The following is a 17,170-nucleotide window of genomic DNA, read 5'->3' as shown; positions in this document are numbered from 1 at the left end:
GTAATCCAGTTTTGTTTTAGTGTGAAACTCTGTTATCCTTTATTTTTATAAAGTGAAAGCTTTTCTCTTCTTATTTTGTTTTGAGTCTATTTTCTTCCTTTTCTCTTTCTAAACAATGCTCTTTATACTGATTCCAATGACATGGCATGCACAACGGATCATCAACTTAGTCTAAAAATCAATCTGATTCCGAACTGATTGTACAAAAGGTCAATCACGATGACGAATCGAAATACAGTGATAATAAAGCCTTCAAAGAGACAAACAGAGAGTTAAGCTAGTTGGAAGAGAAATCCAAGCCCAACTTAAATAACGCATAAGACATCAATTTAGGGGATGCAGACGATATCAGGAAATTTAAAGAGGGACAACAAGTGTTGAAACGGATCCTCCCACATCAGGCCAAAACAAAATGGCAAATTTGTCCCGAATTGGTAGTGGCCATCTATTGTGACCAAGATGTTATCCAGTTGCACTTCATGTCAGACAGATGTCGAGGGAAGATGCATCGACATGGCTATTAATTGTTGTTTGTTTGTTTATACTTGGCATTTATCGGAGAATGAAATGACGGAGGCAATTTTTTCTTCTATCCAAACATTTTAACCTTTGCTTCCCCTTTTGAGCCTTATTTATTCTTTCATACCCCTCTTTTGGAATCAGTAATGAAAATAAGAAAAAAGAGAAGAAAAATATAATGATAATAAAAACAAAAGAAAAGTCACAAAAAAAAGAAAGAAGAAAAAAGGAGATGTGAACTACGTTTGACCTGATTCCTCAAAGAAGGATACGTAGGCGCCTCACGGCTCGGTCATAGTGTAACCAAAAAATAAGAATCCCCAAGCGAGAAACTGGGGCAGAATTTATGTTTGTAATGTTGGGAAAGAAGTTCGATTCCAAGAGTTGTAATGGTTTTTACCCATCAGAATTATTTTGAACCCTTTTTGATGCCCTCTTTTTCTTTTAGCCGTAAGCAAAAAACCCATGTTGATGTCCAAAAAAGACCTCCCAATCAGAATCCGAGGAAAGCCAAGTCAGGCAAATAAAAGCAGAGAAAGTCGGCAACGAATCGATAACCTAAAGAATCCCCAGCAAAAAGTCATATCAGGCGCCATAAGACGACGAGAATTGAGAGAAATGAGAGAGCCTCATCAGTGAAAACCCCTCGAAGGGCACTATGAGGCGACAAGGATATAAAGGGGGCTAGCAAGATAAGATTGGCAAAAAATGGGCCGCATCCGGCGAAAGTTGGGCTTCTGCACATCCCCAGCAAAGAGTCATGTCGGTAACACTCCAATCTCCAGCTTAGAAAATAAAATGAGAAGAGTCTTATCGGTGAAAACCTTCACAGGCACCATAAGGCGACGAGAATTGAGAGAAATGAGAGAGCCTCATCAGTGAAAACCCCTTGAAGGGCACTATGAGGCGACAAGGATATAAAGGGGGCTAGCAAGATAAGATCCGCATCAGGCGAAAGTTGGGCTTCTGCGCATCCCCCGCAAAGTAAGGCCGTCAGAAAAATTGATTGATATAAATAGACTGAGTTGGTTGATCCGGAAATGCACGACATAATCATTGGGATTGATTGTACCATTCAGATAAGTTCTTTTCCTTTTCTTTCCCCAACATTTGTTCAGAAAAACTTTGGCCGTCAGAAAAATTGATTGATATAAATAGACTGAGTTGGTTGATCCGGAAATGCACGACATAATCATTGGGATTGATTGTACCATTCAGATAAGTTCTTTTCCTTTTCTTTCCCCAACATTTGTTCAGAAAAACTTTCTCTTTTATCTTTTAAAGTCATCACTTTTCGTTTTTGGGTTCAAAGTGTTTTTTCGAGTAGTGTGTTTTAGAGGGATTTTGATTTTCAGAGTTTACTACTAATTGCCAAAATGGTGCGATGCAAAAGGCGAACAGGACATGCCAAAGATAAGGCAATGAAACGGAAAAGACATTTGTTGCAAAACCGAATGATGAGTTGGTCTAAATGTCAAGGGGGTATAATGAAAAAGGGGTCGAGACAACGCGGAACAAGGAAAGAAGAGGGGGAAAACCACCCCCAGCGGAAATGTGATCACCAGCAGGGACGTGATCCCCAGCAGTAATATCAGCCCCCAATAAATAGTACCATCCCCAGCAAGTTCTGATAGTGTACTGGAACACCGGAAAAAAAAACCAAACAAACAAACATCCCCAGCAGGAGTGGCACGACCACCCACCATGTTTTTAACTAACAAAATCTTTCTTTGATTTGAAGCAGGGAAAAGAAATGTTACAGATGGCGGAAGGACATGCCATAAAGAAGATCATCAAACCGGGGCAGAAAATTTTCTCAAATATCAGGTACCCACTTGGGGAAGGATGGAAGGCAACGCAGGTCTAGATAAAGTGATATCCCGAGCAATTTTCGGAGGAATGAAACACTAATTTTGAGGAAAGAAGTCTGAAGGGAGATGATTCAAGTAAGAGGAAAAATGACTGAGGAGGCAGAAAAGAATAATGCCAACAAAATGTTATACTTTAAGGAATGTTGAAGTTGGGAGCCCGCCCATAATAACAGAGGAATACATACAGTCTTTATATTTCCAGAGTTGAAATTGGGAGCCCGCCCATAATAACAGAGGAATACATTCAGTCTTTATTTTCGAGCGTTGAAGTTGGGAGCCCGCCCATAATAACAGAGGAATACATTCAGTCTTTATATTTCCAGAGTTGAAGTTGGGAGCCCGCCCATAATAAGAGAGGAATACATTCAGTCTTTATTTTCAAGCATTGAAGTTGGGATCCCGCCCATAATAACAGAGGAATACATTCAATCTTTATATTTCCAGAGTTGAAGTTGGGAGCCCGCCCATAATAAGAGAGGAATACATTCAGTCTTTATTTTCAAGCATTGAAGTTGGGATCCCGCCCATAATAACAGAGGAATACATTCAGTCTTTATATTTCCAGAGTTGAAGTTGGGAGCCCACCCATAATAACAGAGGAATACATTCAGTCTTTACTTTCGAGCGTTGAAGTTGGGAGCCCGCCCATAATAACAGAGGAATACATTCAGTCTTTATATTTCCAGAGTTGAAGTTGGGAGCCCGCCCATAATAACAGAGGAATACATTCAGTCTTTACTTTCGAGCGTTGAAGTTGGGAGCCCGCCCATAATAACAGAGGAATACATTCAGTCTTTATATTTCCAGAGTTGAAGTTGGGAGCCCGCCCATAATAACAGAGGAATACATTCAGTCTTTACTTTCGAGCGTTGAAGTTGGGAGCCCGCCCATAATAACAGAGGAATACATTCAGTCTTTATATTTCCAGAGTTGAAGTTGGGAGCCCGCCCATAATAACAGAGGAATACATTCAGTCTTTATTTTTGAGCGTTGAAGTTGGGAGCCCGCCCATAATAACAGAGGAATACATTTTAGTCTTTTCATTTCAAGTGTTGAAGTTGGGAGCCCGCCCATAATAACAGAGGAATACATTTTAGTCTTTAATTTTCAAGTATTGAAGTTGGGAGCCCACCCAGATAACAGAGGCATACATTCCAGTCTTTACTTTTCAAGTGTTGAAGTTGGGAGCCCGCCCAGATAACAGAGGCATACATTCCAGTGTTTAATTTTCAAGTGTTGAAGTTGGGAGCCCGCCCATACAATAGAGGCATACGTTTCAAGATCAAGTCAGAGGACAATAAAACAGAGGGTTAGTTACAGCAGGAATCCCCTACAGGAAACAATAAAAATCCTCAGCACCGGGAAGCAGAAGGTTACAAAAAGAGATCCCAGCACAAATTCGGGCGCATGAGTCAAAAGGAAGAAAAGAGGCGTATTGAATGAAGCAGCTGGTGAACATTAAATCATGCCCAGCATAACAAGTCTGATGAAGAGAGCCGTACCCACCAGAGGAACCGCCAAAAAGCTTGATGAAGAAAGCCATGTCCCTAGCGGACCGAGCAAAATGATGAAAACTGGTATTCAGAAAAGCAAACGGTCAGTATCATGCCCAAATTCAAGAAAGAAAAGCACCGGAGGAAACGCAAGCCGACAAGAAAGCAAGGAGACAAGAACAAATTTTAGTCTAGCCTAGCTTCTTGTTTTCTTTTAAACACGGTGTAACAAGGAGATCGGTAAGCAGTGATAACAGCAGGGAACAACAGTAACATTGCAGTCCCACGGTAGTCCCAGCTACCAAAACTTCCCGAACTACATTAACCTGATTCCCCTTTGGCCGGGGATATGTAGGAAACCTTTGAAGCAAAGTTTCGGTTAAATCTTTTTCAAAAAATGCTTCACACGGAGTACTCGGATAGGCAAAAATCGCTCGTTTTATCTTTGCACGAAAACCCTTCGTGTCTCCGGGCAAAGAGGGGCAGCTGTAAGCACGTGATTTTTGCCCTATATGAGAAATACTCCCCAAAAAATGCAAAATAAAATGATTTTCCTTGGTGTGCAATTTTGAGTATTTTTGTGATATTTTTGGATAATTATTTGTATTTGTTTATGTTTGCTTATTTGTTAAATTAATAAAAAATATAAAAATATGTCGCATTTTGCATGTAGTATTTAATTCTACAATTGTTAGTAATTAAATTAGTTTTACAAAAATTAAAAATTACAAAAATAGGCACCTTTTGCATTTTTAGCATTTAATGTCCAAATATACAATTTTATGCTTAATTATTACTTAATTGTGCGTTAATTGTTATTGGGAGTTAATTTGCACTTTTATAACTTAATTTAGTTCTTAATAATAATTTAAGTACTTTTATAATTTAGTTTTAGAAAATAAAAGAAGAAAAGAGAACAAAAATACAAAAGAAAATCGGATTGGGCCACTTCTTCAATTGTAAGCCAAAGGCCCAAAATATTGCCCAATCTTCTCCACGACCCAGTCCACTTCAGACCGGGTCGACCCAGTCCACCCCATGACCCAAATACCCAACACCCCTTTTTCATTTTGTCAAAACACAAAACAAAACAAAAAATAAAAAAACCCAAAAACCCTAAAAACCTAAACTAACCCATCCGCCCCTTCCCTATCTTCTTCTTCCCCAAACTCAAAAAACTCCTCCAAAGCTCCAACCAAGCATCCATGGCTGCCCAGCTTCCCGTCCCAAACACCACCAAACGACACAACCTCTTTCGCGTTCAAACGACCCCAGCCCTATCCGCCATTGATGAAGATCGTCGAGCTCAAGCTTGAGCTCGACGTCCATGTCGCTGCTGCTTCTGCTTCAGCCAAACAACCTGCTACTCCTGCCTTCTACTTCATCGTCCAAACAACCAAACGACCATAGCCTCAACAAGTCAGCTGTTGTTTGAAGCTCCCATTGCCGTTGTTCGTCACGGCCAAGCTCGCACGCTGCCATCGGGTCCAGTACCGTTTTGCCAGGGACGTCGTCGACCAGTTGCTTCTGCTTGCTGCCGCGACCAGCTTCACGGCTTCATCTTCCCCATGGCCAAACGACCTCCGTTACTGCTTCGCTTCTCCGAGCTTGTGCATCACTATGGCCAGGTTGTCGTCGGACTGCTGCTGCTCGACGTCCTGGTCCTCCGAGCTGCTGCTGTTCATCACTTCTCCTTCGTCCAGCTGCTGTATCTTCAGACGAGCTGCTCGTTTGAGTTTTAGTCGAGGTCGTCCAGCGTCGTTTTGAGTTCGCCAAGTTTACAAGGGAGGTGAGTTCGTCGTTGAGTCCGGACAGATTTATTCCCATTTGAGTTTTGTCAAAACAGTTCATACATATGTCGTGTTGATCCGGTTAGTAGTTTTTGAATTTTATGTTTGTCCGTATTTTGTTTTGATATTTTCGAATCTAAAATCGGCAAATGTTTGTTTTGTTTATCGTTTGAATTAATTTTTAGTTCATGTTCATGTGTTGTTTGTTAAATTAATTTTTGAGATTTCAAATGGAAGTTAATTAGTTATTTTTCATGTTTATTTCATGTTTGTATTGTTGTTTAAGTGAATATTTGTTAGTTTTATGTTTGTTAGATTCAAATTGAAATTTAATTAATTATTTCTTCAATTTGTTTCATGTTGTTTCCAGAAAATATTAATGTTGTTTGAATCGTTAGAATCCGTCATGTGTGTTGCTTAAAAACAGATTTAATTCATGTTCATCTTTGTTTGAAGTTCATGTTTAAATTCAGTGATTTAATGTGAGTTTATGTTTGTTTTGTGATTTGTTGATTTAATTTGAATCATGCATATTGTTGTTTGTATTGTTGTATCTTTGTTCATCCATTGATGGACTAAATTTACCAGGATTGGTTCCCGATATGGTTAATTTAGTTCCATTAATTTGGAGTTGTGTTGTTCATCATGTTCATATAATTGTTGTTGAAGATTGTTGAAAAATTGGTCATCTTGATTATATTTTGGTCAAGTTATGATTAATTGAGTGTTTAGAGCTGATGGGGGTAATTTGGTAAATTGCATTGCATTCGGGGGTAGATTTGTAATTGCAATAAGGTCGGAGGGGTAGTTTGGTAATTGAACATTATTTTGATTCTTTATGTTAAGCATGGGGGACAAATATAATGGGGTGGAGTTTTTGATGTACTTGTTTAATATAATGGGGGACAAGACAAAACATAATGGGGAGGAATCTTGTACTTGTTTAATGTAGGCATGGGGGACAAATTGTAATGGGTTGGGAATGTGTTAGTTATTTAATGTAGGCATGGGGGACAAAATTTAAAATAAAGAAGACATTTAATAGTGGGCCAAAGCATGCCATTGGGGGAATAATTTTGGGGTTGGGAATTGAAGACTTGTCTTGCTATATATATAGGGTCATTTGACACATTTTAGGGGGAGGTTTTTAGGGACTAGAACTTGAACCTTGAGAGGATTTTTAGAAGAGAAAAAAAAAGAGAGTTTTTAGAACTTGAATATTATTAAGAGAGACTCGGAGAGTTGACATACTTTGATACTTGAGAGAGTTTGTGATAGTAAAAGAGAAAGACAATTTGAACTTTCACTCGAACAATTCTGTTTGTTTTTCTTCGAGTGTTATTCAAAATCCGAAGCTACTGCATCTCGTATCTTTTCTCTTCTCTGCTTTGATTGTGATTGCACTTTGGCACTTCTGATTTTTCAATCCGTTGCTGGGTTATTCTACTGGTTGTTACTGGTTTTGCGGTATTGCTGAACCTGCTGTTGCCGCGTTATTACTGTTGCTGACTCCTACTTCTTTTGTTCTTGTACTGCTGTTTCCAGGTACACATTTGTACACTCTTGGCTTGAAGCGAAAAATGAAATATTAATCAGGCTCCTGTTCCTGTTGAAATCTCTTGTTTGGATCTGTGTTTGAATATTAATTTTCCTCTCTTTGTATAAAAATGTAGTCGATTAATTAATGAGCAATGATGTCGCATATGTATAACTTCTTCATCTAATAATGTTAGTTTACATTAATCGAAGAATAGTTAATCTGTTTTGATATTATTGTGTATTTATCTCATGTTCTAGCAAATGATAAAATGTGGAATGAAAGCAGTTTTCCTTGTACAAACGCGATCGCAATTTTCCGTTCACAATAGCTGTAACTTAATAACTAATAAAGTTGCGTTTTTTCAGTATGTAAATAATTAGGAGATTTTTCTTTTATTTTAGAGACGAACTTAATAGAAAATGTAGTCGCTATAGGTTTATCCTTTTAAAATAAAATGAGACGAGCCTCACCAAATAAATCACAAACCGCCGGGGGACTCAATAAAATACATAACCATTGATTAAACCTTGGATTTGGCCGTTTAATGAACCTTCACGGCCTCTTCCTAAAATAACAATACGTTAGACTCTTTAGGATGCGACTTAATAAATCTTACCTTCTTAAACTCGGGTGCACATTTATGTGACCCAAATCCAATTCTCAACGGAGTCGAAATGTGTTTCTAATCACGGGTACATTGATTGTGACGTGGTTCGAGATGCGTGTCCATGACGTTGCAAATTCCCTTTAAAAAAAATAAGAATGAGATGAGCCTCGCCAAATAAAAATACAAAATTGCGGGGCCCTCAGTAAATATTTGCTTTCAAATTACTTAGATTTCAGGATGGACCGTTTAGCAAAATTCCACGGTCCTACCCAAAATAAATACGCTAGTCGCTTTAGGCGCGCCTTTAATAAGTTAATTTCCTTAAACTCTGATGCACATTGATGTGACCCAAATCTAAATCTCAACGGAGTCAAAGTGTGTCGACGACCACGGGTACATTGATTGTAACGTGGTTCGAGATACATTTTCACAATGTTGCAATTCTTGACAAAAATAACAGTAAATGTTAAAAGCGGTTAAAAGTTAAAATTCGCACATAGGTTCATATTCATATAAAATCAGATAATCAAGCCAAATATAACAGTAGAGCGACCGTGCTAGAACCACGGAACTCGGGAATGCCTAACACCTTCTCCCAGGTTAACAGAATTCTTTATCCGGATTTCTGGTACGCAGACTATAATATGGAGTCATTCTTTTCCTCGATTCGGGATTAAAATTGGTGACTTGGGACACCCTAAATCTCCCAAGTGGAGACTCTGAAATAAATAAACCAATCCCGTTTCGATTGTCCTTTAATTGGAAAAAATTCTCTTGCACCCCCGCGGGTGCGTAAAAAGGAGGTGTGACAACGCGTATATATGTATGTATTCAAATAGCGTTATATACGCATATATATGTATGTATATATATGTATATGGGATATGGAAAAGGTTATGGCATTATATACGCACCACCACCTGATCAGCTGGTATATGTTGATGATATTGCCCATAGTGGCCGAGATGATATGATGGGATGCCCCCAGTGGCTTGATAATATTATGTACACCATACCTATGCATGGAATGACATTTACACGTACGTGCATGATGTTATAAACGTTTCAGTATTTACAAAGTTATTCAAATTTAAAAATGTGTTTCAGTATTCCATGTTTCATCTATGTCTTTTACGTACTAATTTCCATGCCTTACATACTCAGTACATTTTTCGTACTGACGCCCTATTTCACGGGGCCTGCATTTCATGCCCGCAGGTGCAGGTAGGCAAGCTGACGGTCCCCATTCTTAGGATCCCTGATCAGCGAGACTTGGCGTGCTCCATTTGATCCGGAGCTGCTTTTGATATTGGTACGATACGTTTGTACATATATATGTATATGAGTATGACGTGGCTCAGTCCCGTCTTTATACAGTTATGTTTCTGTTAGAGGTCTGTAGACAGTATGTCTAGTTGGGTTCTATGTGTCCTTGTCGGCTTTCAGTTTTTGATGTATAGTTGTCTATAGTAGCCTTGCCGGCTCGCCCACTGTATTCTGCCTGTATACGTACATATGCCTTGATGGCAGGCTTCTTTCACATATGTTAATTTTGTAATGCAGCAGATAATATTCAGGTTCATATTTTAGACGCATGCTTAGGGGTGTTTGACAGGTAAGACTCAGGCGCCCGTCGCGGCCCATCGGTTTGGGTCGTGACAAAAGTGGTATCAGAGCAGTTCTGTCCTAGGGTTGTCTACAGACTGTGTCTAGTAGAGTCTTGTTTATGGGTGTGTCATGCACCACACTTATAAACAAGAGGCTACAGGACATATAGGATGTTATCCTCTCTTTTTATCTCAAGATCGTGCAATACAAGAATTCTTGTTCCTAACGATACGTTATATTTTCAGCAATGCCTCCAAAGAGTACGGCCGCCCAGAAGGGAAAGTCCATGGCTGGTGAGACTACTAGTCGAGCACATGAGTTACCAGGGCTCGGGGAGAATCTCATGGTGAGGTTCCATCTCAGACTTCACATACCCCACCTTTTCCAGAAGAGTTCCAAAGGGCACCAGCTCTAGCACTCGCCCCTATACATTCAGCACCTCAGCAGGATACGCCGGGTCAGGATATGAGAGATGTTGTTCAGTTATTGATCCGATTAGTAGCCGCACAGGCTCGGCGTTAGGAAGCAGGTATTGGTCACGCAGATAGGTCCATGAGCGCGAGGGTTCGTGACTTTATTAATTTTGACCCTCCAGTATTCACTGGAGTAGACCCGAATGAGGACCCTCAGGTATTTATTGATAGAGTACAGAGGATGTTACGGGTAATAAAGGCCACTGAGACTGAGTCAGTTGAGCTAACTTCCTATAGACTCCGAGATGTTGCAGTTAATTGGTACGAGTCTTGGGAATTGTCCAGAGGTGAGAATGCCCCTCCAGCGGTATGGCAAGAGTTTACAGAAGCTTTTCTTTGTCATTATCTGCCACCAGAGCTTAGGCGAGCCAGAGTTGATAGGTTCTTGACCCTTTGGCAGGGAAACATGAGTGTTCGGGAGTACTGTCTTTAGTTTGATTCATTGTCTAGGTATGCTCCCACTATTGTATCTAAGATGGAGGATCGGATTCACCGGTTCGTGATGGGATTAGAGCCTTACTTGCTTAACGATTGTATGTCGGTTTCACTTCATCCAGACATGGATATTTCTCGTATTCAGGCATACGCTCAGGGTGTAGAGGAGCGTAAATAGAAACAGAGGACTGATCATGAGCATGATAGGGCCCAGAATAAAAGAGCGAGGTCTTCGGGTCCTTCTGGTGAGTTTCGAGATGGCTAGAGGCAGCAGTATTTGAGATATCCATCCCAGTCCTGGGCTAGCGCGCCCCCTCAATTTGGAGGAAAGAGATTTGATCGTTCTACATATTTAGGGCCTGGTCAGAATTTTAGGGCCTCAGGTTCTCAGTATAGGGGTGAGTCAAATCAGATGAGGCCACCCTTGCCGTGATGTACTCAATGTGGTAAGCAGCATACTGAGCAGTGTCGTATGGGATTAGGTGTTTGTTATACTTGTGCTTATCCGGGCCACATTGTGAGGGATTGTCTGATAAGAGGTGATGCAAGCATAGCTCAGCCAGCGGGATCTGTGGCTGGATTGTCATCATCAGTACGCCCCCCTAGGCAAAGTCCCCAAGCACCAATGAGTCGTGGTAGAGGAAGAGGCGGAGCATCTAGCTCGAGCAGCCCTCATAATCGCATTTATGCATTGGAAGGACGATAGGACCAAGAGTCATCGCCTGATGTTGTTACAGGTATATTATCAGTTTCCTCCTATGATGTATATGCACTAATTGATCCAGGTTCGACCTTATCATACGTTACTCTGTTGATTGCTAGTAAGTTTGAAATAAAACATGAATTGGTTAAACCTTTTGAGGTGTCTACACCTGTTGGGGACTCGGTGATAGCTAAGCAGGTATATAGGGGTTGTATAATAATAGTTCATGGTCGACCTACCATAGCAGACTTAATCAAGTCAGATATGGTAGAATTTGATGTTATAATGGGTATGGATTGGTTGGCTTCTTGTCATGCCAATGTTGATTGTAGATAGAAGATAGTCCTATTTCAATTTCCGGGGGAGCCTATTTTGGAGTGGAAAGGTAACACGACATCGCCTAGAGGTAGATTTATTTCCTATCTCAAGGCAAGGAAGATGATCAGGAAGGGCTATATTTATCACTTAGTTTGGGTTCAGGATATGGAAGTAGAGTCACCAACCATTCAGTCCATCCCTGTGGTAAATGAGTTTCTAGATACCTTCCCTGATGAACTTCCGGGTCTCCCGCTAGAGAGAGAAATTGAGTTTTCTATTGAGCTACTACCAGATACTCACCCAATATCTATTCCTCCCTGTAGAATGGCCCCCGCAGAGCTGAAAGAGTTGAAAGAGCAACTAAAGGACTTGATTGAAAAAGGTTTTATCAGACCTAGTACGTCACCGTGGGGAGCACCTGTGTTGTTTGTAAGGAAGAAAGATGGTTCCTTAAGAATGTGTATTGATTATAGGCAACTGAATAAGGTGATGATCAAGAATAAGTACCCGCTCCCGAGGATTGATGACTTATTTGATCAGTTGCAAGGTGCCAAGTGATTTTCAAAGATAGACTTGAGATCCGGGTACCATCAAGTAAGGGTTAAGGATGAAGATATTCCGAAGACAGCATTCAGGACTAGATATGGGCATTTTGAGTTTCGGGTTATGTCGTTCGGTCTGACCAATGCCCCAGCAGTATTCATGGATTTGATGAACCGTGTGTTCAGACTTTTCTTAGATCTGTTTGTAATTGTATTTATTGACGATATATTGGTATATTCTCGTTCAGAGTATGAGCATGCTGGTCATCTGCGTACGGTGCTCAGAGTTCTACAAGAAATGAAGTTGTATGCAAAATTTTCTAAGTATGAATTCTGGTTGAACTCTGTAACTTTCCTTGGGCATATCATTTCGGGTGAAGGCATCCTGGTGGATACACAAAAGATTGAGGCAGTAAAGACTTGGCCTAGGCCCACAACACCAACAGAGGTTCGTAGTTTTCTTGGGTTGGCTGGATATTGCAGGAGATTTGTGGAAGGATTTTCTTCCCTTTTAGCACCTTTACCAAAGTTGACTTAGAAGGGAGAAAAGTTTCAATGGACTGATGCTTGTGAACGGAGTTTCCAGGCATTAAAGGACAGGTTAACTTCAGCACCGGTTCTAACGCTTCCAAAAGGGACCGATGGTTATGTTATCTATTGCGATGCTTCAGGCGTTGGATTGGGTTGTGTGCTGATGCAGCATGGTAAGGTTGTGGCTTATGCTTCTAAACAACTAAGAAAGCACAAGAAGAGCTACCCGACCCATGATTTAGAGTTAGCTGCGGTGATTCATGCACTAAAGATGTGGAGGAACTACTTGTATGGAATTCATGTTGATATCTATATGGATCATAAAAGCCTCTAGTACATCTTCAAGCAAAGGGAATTGAATCTTTGTCAAAGGAGATGGTTGGATCTACTTAAAGACTATGACGTTAATATTTTATACCATCCGGGGAAGGCAAACATAGTTGTCGATGCTCTCAGCCGTAGATCTATGGATAGCTTGTCGTATTTGCAGCCAGAAAAGAGGGAAATAGCCCATGAGGTTCATCAGCTAGCTAGTCTTGGAGTTCAGTTACTGGACTCAGGTGACATTGGAATTACTCTTCAGGATACGGCAACATCATCTTTAGTAACTGAAGTAAAGGAACGCCAGTACGAGGATCATGTGCTAATTCATTATAGAGATACCACTCTTCAGATGGAGAAGACACCGTTTGTAATTACCGAAGATGGGGTCCTCAGATATCAAGGCGATTATGTATGCCTAATGTTGCAGGGTTGCGTCGGCAGGTTATGGGATAAACTCACTATTCTCGTTATTCTATCCATCCAGGAACGACAAAGATGTATCATGACATCAGGGAAATATATTGGTGGGATGGAATGAAAAAGGATATAGAAGAATTTGTTGCTCAGTGCCCTAACTGTCAGCAGGTTAAGATCGAGCATCAAAAACCCGGTGGATTATTGCAGGTTATAGAGATTCCGACTTGGAAATGGGAAATAATCAATATGGACTTCATCAGAGGCTTACCTCGTACCCAGTGTAAGTTCGATTCAATATGGGTGATTGTTGATAGGTTCACAAAGTCAGCCCATTTTCTACCCGTTAGAACTACGTATTCCTCAGAAGATTATGCGAGGATTTATATTAAGGAGATAGTACGACTGCATGGTGTACCTGTATCTATTATCTCAGATAGAGTAGCTCAATTTACAGCTAACTTTTGGAGGTCCTTCCAAAAGGGATTGGGGACTCAAGTAAGTCTTAGTACAACATTTCATCCCCAGACGGACGGACAGGCTGAGTGTGCTATTCAAACACTGGAGGATATGTTGCGAGCTTGTGTAATAGGCTTCAAAGTTAGCTGGGATGGTCATATGCCGCTTATTGAGTTCGCATATAATAATAGCTACCATTCCAGCATTCATATGGCTCCATACGAAGCTCTTTACGGACGAAAGTGTAGGTTGCCTATAGGGTGGTTCGACGTTGGAGAATCCAGATTACACGGGCCAGACCTGGTTCAGCAAGCCATAGAAAAAGTAAAGCTTATCCGGGAATGACTATTGACAGCTCAAAGTCATCAGAAGTCATATTCAGATGTGCGGCGTCGAGATTTAGAGTTCGGGACTGATGACTGGGTATTCTTGAAGGTGTCGCCTATGAAGGGTGTAATGAGATTTGACAAAAAGGGTAAACTTAGCCCACGGTATATTGGGCCTTATAGGATTATTCGGAGAGTGGGCCAAGTAGTTTATGAGTTAGAATTGCCCTTGGAATTGGAGACTGTCCATCCAGTTTTTCACGTATCTATGTTACGAAAGTGCACTGGCAATCCTACCTGAGTAGTGCCCACGAATGATGTACAGGTTACAGAGGACTTGTCATACGAGGAAATTCCGGTTGTCATTCTAGACCGACAAATCCGCAAGCTGCGGAATAAGGAGGTAGCCTCCGTGAAAGTGCTTTGGAGGAACAACAATGTAGAAGAAATGACTTGGGAGGCCGAGGAAGACATGAAGTCCAGATATCCCTACCTATTTCCTCTTCCAGAGAAGGGTCTAACTGAGACGTCATAACCTCAAGGTGCGTATATAAATTTTTCTGTTAATAATTGTCGCTGTCCTGTGTATCGTTGAATTATTAAGTTTCTACAAGGAGAATTGGTAGTAGTGCTATGACCAAGCCGACCCGGCCAAAGTTATGCAAATTACGGGGAGTTGAACATTCGAGGACGAATGTTTCTAAGGGGGGAAGGATGTTACATCTCGCATTTTGGTACGTGAAAATTTCGTTTTTAGTTAACCGACGTAGACTCGGGGATGAGATCATCTTGATGTTAACGTACTTACGTTATTATAACAAGCGATAAATAAGTGTTATGAAGGATAAAGAGGTATACGGATTAAAGAAAACAAGTTTTGTAGAAAGCGGTCAATTTGGAATAAAATACGGGTCGAGCGATAATACCCGATTATGATGAACTAGTACCATGTAAGGTACCATATGACTGTGGTAGTATAATATAAAAAGTATATATAAAGTATTTTAAAAATAAATAAAATTTTAAGTAATTTGTGATAATTTTTAAATTATACGGGTAATTGGTTAATTCCCGGATAATGTGACATTACCCGGTTAACTAATAAGTGGATAAAAAATTAATAAAATAACCTACCCCTACCCCCACGTGGCAGTGTGCCACCATTCAACATATGAGTCATAGTCATATGTTTGCATGACAAAGTAACGTGTAAAGTTGAATTAGTCATTTAATAGAAAGACTTATTGACTTAAGATAAGTCTTGAATGATATAACATTTAAAGATCCATTGGATACTTTCTGAAAGTAGGAAAAACGAGAATCAGAAGCTTCAATTCATTCTTTGAATTGAAATCAATACCTTAAAAACAGAAGCTTCAACAAAGTTTCAAAAAACATTGAAGTCAAGTGTTGGTTTAAAACCATTCTTTAGTTCAAAAAGCAAGAAACAGAAACGTTTTTTGTCAAAATCTCAAGGAACCAAAATTATTATATTTCGTTCCAAAATTTTTAAGAACCAGAAATAAGTTTTCGTCCATGAATTTCTAAGGAGTTGAGGCAAATTTCGTTCAAATAATTCAAGAGACAGGTATGTTAAGGCCTTCCCTTCTTTCTTTTGGCATGGTCTAGATTATACGAAAGAAATGAGCAAATACACGGTTTCTATAAATTATTCTATTCGTAGAAATAGTAGGGGTGTCTATATTCTTGATTCCCCATGAGAATTATTATTTCCTTCTGTTCATGGGTCTCAGAATAATACGCAGTTAGAAAAATTTATCCGGAAGGAATATTGAGATTATTACGTATTTTTCATGCAATTCGTACATGTGCATTGACCCATGACCAGATAGCGTTATATACGCGTATATATGTAAATATATGTATATGGGATATGGGAAAAAGTTACGGCGTTATATACGCACCCCCACCTGATCAGTTGGTATATGATGATGATATTGCCCACAGTGGATAAAATATGATTCAAACGGCGTTATATACGCGTATATATGTATGTATTCAAACGGCGTTATATACGCGTATATATGTATGTATATATATGTATATGGGATATGGAAAAGTTTATGGCGTTATATACGCACCACCACCTGATCAGCTGGTATATGTTGATGATATTGCCCACAGTGGCTGAGATGATATGATGGGATGCTCCCAGTGGCTTTATGATATTATGTACACCATACCTATGCATGACATGACATTTACACGCACGTGCATGACGTTATAAATGTTTCAGTATTTACAAAGTTATTCAAATTTAAAAATGTGTTTCAGTATTCCATGTTTCATCTATGTCTTTTACGTACTAATTTCCATGCCTTACATACTCAGTACATTTTTCGTACTGACGCCCTATTTCACGGGGCCTGCGTTTCATGCCCGCAGGTGCAGGTAGGCAAGCTGACGGTCCCCATTCTTAGGATCCCTGATCAGCGAGAGTTGGCGTGCTCCATTTGATCTGGAGCTGCTTTTGATATTGGTACGATACATTTGTACATATATATGTATATGAGTATGACGTGGCTCAGTCCCGTATTTGTACAGTTATGTTTCTGTTAGAGGTCTGTAGACAGTATCTCTAGTTGGGTTCTATGTGGCCTTGTCGGCTTTCAGTTTTTGATGTATAGTTGTTTATAGCAGCCTTGCCGGCTCGCCCACTGTATTCTGCCTGTATACGTACATATGCCTTGATGGCAGGCTTCTTTCACGTATGTTAATTTTGTAATGCAGCAGATGTTATTCAGGTTCATATTTTAGATGCATGCTTAGGGGTGTTTGACAGGTAAGACTCAGGCGCCCGTCGCGGCCCATCGGTTTGGGTCGTGACACTGCCATTGCTGAACCGATTGACCAGTTGTACGAAAGGCTTAAAGTTACTGATTATGTCACTCCTATCCCTTCTATAACTCCTAAAAACCCTTCTTAGTGGGTCAATCCAAATAAATCTTGTGCATACCATTCCGGCATGAAGGTATATACCATTGATGAATGCCGCTCTCTGAAAGATAAGATCCAGACTCTGATCGATAACAAGATCATTGTAGTAAAGGATCCTACTCCGAACGTCCGTAACAACCCTCTGGCGGACCATAAGGGTGGAGGTGTTCACATGATTGAAATAGAGGATGATTGGGATCCCAAAGGATCGATCGGTTTAATCACAGAAGGTGACGAACCAAAGAAGCAAATAGTCACC

The 17,170-nt window shown here is 40.2% G+C and overlaps 1 long non-coding RNA gene across 1 annotated transcript; it reads left to right on the top strand.

The window, feature by feature from the left end:
• Positions 1 to 15,240: 15,240 nt before the first annotated feature.
• On the top strand, positions 15,241 to 16,703 carry LOC142162602 (uncharacterized). Its single transcript, XR_012693830.1, has 2 exons — positions 15,241 to 15,541; positions 16,366 to 16,703. It is a non-coding gene; the product is annotated as an uncharacterized LOC142162602 (long non-coding RNA).
• The last annotated feature ends 467 nt before the right edge of the window (positions 16,704 to 17,170 follow it).

The sequence above is a fragment of the Nicotiana tabacum genome, chromosome 8, assembly GCF_000715075.1.
Source record: "Nicotiana tabacum cultivar K326 chromosome 8, ASM71507v2, whole genome shotgun sequence".
Classification (NCBI taxonomy): Eukaryota; Viridiplantae; Streptophyta; class Magnoliopsida; order Solanales; family Solanaceae; genus Nicotiana; species Nicotiana tabacum.
This window is presented reverse-complemented; position numbering and strand designations above follow the sequence as displayed.